Here is a 5,897-nt window from a genome sequence, read left to right as displayed (position 1 = left end):
TTGTGTTGCTAAACTCTTCATTTTATCATGCATGGTATAGAGTGTGCTCCATGATTGCTTGGGTGTATTAAAGATGCTGTTCTTTTTGATCTTAATCAAATGGGTAGTTTCATCGTCCAAAGCAAGTCATCTTCAGGCTTGTTCTAACTGGTGTTTGGTATTGTGTGTAACAAGCTTTGGGTCCAGCAAAGCTTTGGGTCCTTTCTTCATGACCTTTCATCTTTCCCTCCAAGCTACCCACCTGCAGGTTGATCTTGGTTTACAAGAGAGAAACCAGCATAGACATTCGGGCCTGCTTTTGCTGGCTGTGTTGTGCTTTTCCTAATTGTGACATTGCCCTTCAGTTTTACAATACTCCAGTGTAGTTCACACAGTGTAACCCTAAAACCAGACCATGGGTTCTGTGAGGATCGGTTAACTCATGCTTGGCTTCACACAACATGACAGCCCCTGAGCTGGGGTGGGACAGTGCATAACCAAAAGCGTCGCCGTGCACAACTCACAATCATGTGTCCTGTTGTGTCATACAAAAGCCCCCAGATGTAAAACCAAAGAATGACTCCGCAGCTAAGAGAAGCATTGTGCCCAGCTGTGCTTTTCTTCTTAATGTTCTCTTACTTACTTTTAAATTTATATGCCGCCCACCTGTCTGTAAGGATTCTCTAGGTACAGTAGACCTGACTGCAACTCGGTGACTCTTCAGCAGCTTGCTCTGAGAACAAAAAGAGGGTTTTAAACAGCCCAGGCCGCACATGAGTGCCAAAGCCTATTTGTGAAGGCTTGAAGGTTCAGAAAAGAGACCCTTTAAGACTTCAGATAAGCAAAGAGATTGGGGTTCACTCCCCATGTCAACTGAAGTACAACTAGTTCTTGCATTTGGGACAGCTGCGGGGAGCTCTGAATTTTTCCCTGGGAACATATGCAAGATGATGTCAGTGTGTTCGAAGCAAATGATGTATCCCTTCTGAGCATCATTGGCCAAGCATGTTCCATTTTAGGCACCCTCAGAGAAGCAGGACCATTAGAATTAACATGGGGTCAAATGTCCAACATCCCAGATTCCTAACACATTCCCTGGAAGAAACAAACATTGCTTACCTCCCACTCTGGAGTAAGGGAGTAAAAGCTGATTTTGCTAAGCCAGTTAAAAAGGATCATTCTATTGGGGGATTGTGTGCTTTCTCTGTTCAATGCCTGTTTCTTGCATGTATGACTGTCCACCACAGGGATGACTGCAACTCAGATTGTCTTTCTCTGGATTAAGCAGCAGCCCTTTTGTGACTCAACTAGCTTTGAATATTGAGGTCACAGAGCTGAGCAAATCCTAGCTGCTCAGGTCGAACCAAATGTGACTGGCACCGCTGGCCTCGCTTCCCAAGAGGATCAAGGCAACTTGAAAGCTCCAGAGAGCGGCTGCACTTTTCATCCATAGCAGATGGATAGGTCGTGCCTGACCCATCACAACCCCATGGACAGCATTCCTCCAGGCTTTCCTGCCCTCCACCATCCCCCGGAGTCCACCCAAGCCCACACCTACTGCCCCAGTGACTCCATCCAGCCCCCTCAACCTCTACCGTCCCCTTCTCCTTTTGCCACCAATTGTTCCCAGCATCAGGGTCTTCTCCAGTCAGTTGTTCCTTCTCATTAGGTGGCCAAAGTATTTGAGTTTCATTTTCAGTATCTGGCCTAAAGAGTAGTCAGGTTGATTTCCTTGGAAGATTGACTGGTTTGATCTCTTTGCAGTCCATGGGACTCTCAAGAGTCTTAGCAGATGCCTTGGCCTTCCGTCCAGCACTCCTCCACCTGCGCAACCAGGAAAAGCACTAAGTCCAGGACTACTGTTAAACTATGCCACTATGCTGCTTCAGGAGTGGGGAATACACTCCGCTCCAGAACAACACTACAGTTACCCAGAAACATGAAACCACTTGCCCCCTACGAGTATGTATGTACAAGCTGCTCTGCCTCCCTTTACTCTCAGGGCAACAGGTGGCCAGAAACGACAAGGTATTTTCTGTAGCAGCAGCAAGCCAATCTAATTCCAGTTTTGCTACTATGCAGCTTTGCCTTTTGTAATGTGTTTTGACAAGAAAAGAATAAGTTGATGTTTTTCTTCTGTTTTAAGCTACTCTGTGTAGAACCTTTTAGATTTTTTAATGCTCTAACAGTGTATCCAGTAAAAGGCCAGTGAAAATAGATAAAATCTGCAGGTTTCAAGTTCATTAGCTGCTGCATGGCAGGGAAAAAGTGTGTGGATGAGTAGGAGAGAGGGGTGGCTAGATGAATGAACAAGGGTATTCTTGCCCACTTTTGGCTTTGCCATTGCTGATGGCATCTGATTCCTGACTCCTTCCAGAAAACGTGGTCCTTCAATCCACACTAGAATAGCTGCCCACTCCACTAGTACACCTAAAGAGCCCCATGTGCGATAGAAGCTACAAGTGCTGGGCTGGGACTCAGGAACTCTGGTCCCCATTCAGTCATGGAGCTCACTAGATGACTTTGGGCCAGTCACAGACTCTCAGCCCAGCCTACCTCACAGGGCTCTTGTGAGGATAAAACTGAGCAGGAGGAAGAGAATTAGTTAAGCTGCCTTGAGTTTCTTGAAAAATGGAAGGTTATAAATATAGTAAATCTCAATGGGTGTAAAAATCAGCTTCCAATGTCAACAGAGTTTAGAAATTTACATTTTAACTTACAAAGTATCTTTCATGGTAAACTAATTAGGCATTTTTCGAAGGATCTTGCTGAAAAGTAAGTCAGCAACTTCTAAGAGGCTTTAGTGGGAGGTGGCCCTATTTACTCAGTGGCTCTGTGCCATCAATCTTGTATATGCACACGAAGAAATCAGAGGCATGTGACTTCCTAGCATTTGCCAACTGGATGTTCAAAATTGGTCAAAATTCTTGTGTAGTAGCTACCAAGATAGTCCATCGGGACAGTGAGAATTTTGGCAAAACTGCAGGACTACCAATCATGCCCTACAGGGATAATTTTCATATATGATTTAGCAAGGCACACTGAGTAGGATTTCAGTAAAAGGTTTGTACAAATGTGCTCCTGAATCTCCCACAAATCCGTTTCACAGAACCAGCCTAGGTTTGCTTTAACATCAAACAGAATTACTTTAAGTTTTTTATTTAGTTTGTGTATGATACATTAATGAATGGGCTCTTTGTTGATGAGTCCAACTGCCCAGTGATGAGAAACCTTTCCAGACTTCCGATTTCTCCCATTTGGGTTGCTTGCCTTCCTGATCTTCAGAATGCCTCTCAAATCTTGCACTGTTCGAAAAAAGCAGTGAGACATTTTTCTCCTCCCCCTCTTCCAAAGGGGTCATGCTTTGAAATGCGTTGGTGAGAGAGAGAAGGGGCAGGCCTTCACACTGTGCATAGTTAAGAGGGATCAGACAGATTCGTGGAGAAGGCCATCTACTGCGAGTTCCGGTGTGGTGTAGTGCTGAAGAGTGCGGGACTGGGACACAAGCGATCTGGATTCAAGCCCCTGCTCAGCGATGGAGCCAACTGGGTGACTTCGGGCCATTCACAGACTCTCAGCCCAACCCACCTCGCAGGGCTGTTGTTGTGGAAATAAGAGAAAGATCTAAGTCGCTTTGACTCTTTAAGAAAGAAAAAGACGCGGTATAAATCTAATAGATAGCACGGGCAGAAGGATGCTGTTGCGCTTCTTGTTTGTGGCAGCCGCTCTGGCCCCCGCGAGGACCCATCCTGCAGTAAATGGACCCTTGGTCTGATCCAGCAGGGCTTTCTCCTGTCCCCCCACCAGCTCCCCCGGCACTCGTTGCATTCCAGAGAACAGGCGAGAAAACCCCACCAGCCCCGGGCGTGCGCACCCGCGCAGCGCCCCCGCCGCCACCGCCGGCGGCCGAGTCCTCGCGGGCCCCGGCACGACAATCGCCGGGCCCCTCTCGCGGCAATTATTACAAGGCTTTCACGTGACTGGCCAGGGCGCGCTCTTCCTGAACTCCGCGTCGCCTTTCGCCCGCGGCCCGATTTAATTGTGTGGTTGGCCGCCGCCGCACCCTCAGCCTTGAGCCAGCCTTGTCAGCCCGTGGATCAGCCCGGAGACGACCAGGCATCGCTCAAGCGGCCTTTCCCAGTAATGACGCCCCCGCCCTCCGCCCCGCCTGTTGGCGCATCTTTGCATCTCCACACATGCAATATAAAGTTCTCCGTGCTTGCAAAGCATCGCCAGCCGTCCAAGTTAGAGACGTGTTAAACTTGCGGGGGGCGTGTGGATACACATATGCATGTATACCTATTTCTATCTACGTGGATTATATATAAAGCTCCCTGCGTGTACATGGTGCCGCGCGGGAGGCAGCGTTAGGGGCTGACTTACCAGGGATTGCGCCCCAAATCTTTCGTTTGGCGCCCCGAATCGCTAGGAGGTCGCTTGTCGGAGTCCCTGTCTGTAATAAAGATGCAGGGGCGCGCGGATCCAGCTCCTGCTGCTCCCCCCTTCGGAACTGTCTGCCCAGGTTTTTGCTTCAATCAAAGGTCCTCCACTCCAGCGCCCAAAGAGGCTTTTAAAGCATATATAAATTACTATTTGCTAATATATGTTTGCTTTTGCTCGTTGTCCTGTGTGTCTGAATCCAAGAACTTTTCAGTATTTGGCATGGCCGCAGCGTGGAGTAGTCAGATCCCAGCCAGAGAAGCAAGGTTAGATGCCAGGCTTCGATTTTACTACCCGATCTGCAAAGCTGCGCCTAACGTGGTTTTTGATTATCATCCTGGTTATTATTATTTGGCATTTCTACACCCCGCCATCCTGGGAGTGCAATACTTTAATCAAGAAGCCCGTAAAGCTTTAAAAGTGCAGTGAAATGGTCCCCCGTTTGAAGGCTAATTTGAAAAGAAGCCCCTTTCCATCCTTTCTAACGGCCAAGAAAGTGGGGGCTATTCCCGTTTTTGAGGGTGCACTTCCGGGGGACAACACAGGAGAAAAAAAGCCTCTTTCCGCAAACAGGCCCGGAAGGGCCACAGTTCCCTCCGAAGAACCTCTCCTGCAGACCTGAATCCCTGGGTGGGTTCCTAGTAAGACAGGCAACCCATCCTTTGACCAGGAATGAAGGTAGCTCTTCAGAGATGTTGGACTTCGACTCTTAGCAGCCCCTGTCAGTGTGGATGCTGGGACTCAGAATCCAAAACACAGGGAGATGTACCGCTTGCATGAGCCAAGAAAGCCCAATAGCAAGATTCCTAAAGGGAGTCCATATTGGTCTACTAACTAATCCAGGAGTCCTGCAGCACTCTGAAAGGCTAACGCTGACTTTATAATGGCATAAGCTTCCGCAGACTACAGCCCATTTCATCGTGGGATCGTCTCCAGGAAAACTTGTGCCAGAAGAAAACATTTTAGCCTTTTATGGTACTAGAAGAGTGTTCCTTCTTTCCACCATACCAGTGGAAGCCAGTGGTTGTGGTTACGATTACCTGGGTTGGTTACAGCAAAAATAAGAGAGACTCTTACTGTGCGGTCGGAGGCCTGTTTAAACATGGAAAATGCCTACGATTCCTGGAATGCCCAACCAGGCATGTGGGATGTCCCGATTTGCAGAACTTTTCTCATCATGCATAAAATTGCTCTCTTGGACAGAAAAAAAAAAAAAGGAAAACCCTATACATATTTGCAACGAAAAACTTAACGTGCGCGTTTACACAAGAAAAACCCCTTAGGAGCATTTCGGATCGCAGTCCCTGGGCTACAGTCGGGATGGCAAACCTTGACACCCTCCCTCGCCTGTTGCCGGAGCCGTCTCGCCCCGTGAACCGCAAAGTCCACGGCCGGGCGGGAGCGGCGCTGGGATTGGCTGGCTGGCGCCGCGAGGCCCCGCCCCGCCTGCATAGGACTGGGCTCGGCCGCCCGGCCTG

Source organism: Varanus komodoensis, unplaced genomic scaffold (assembly GCF_004798865.1).
Source record: "Varanus komodoensis strain SLA01 unplaced genomic scaffold, ASM479886v1 scaffold18_3, whole genome shotgun sequence".
Taxonomy (NCBI): Eukaryota; Metazoa; Chordata; class Lepidosauria; order Squamata; family Varanidae; genus Varanus; species Varanus komodoensis.
Note: the sequence above shows the minus strand (reverse complement) of the source record.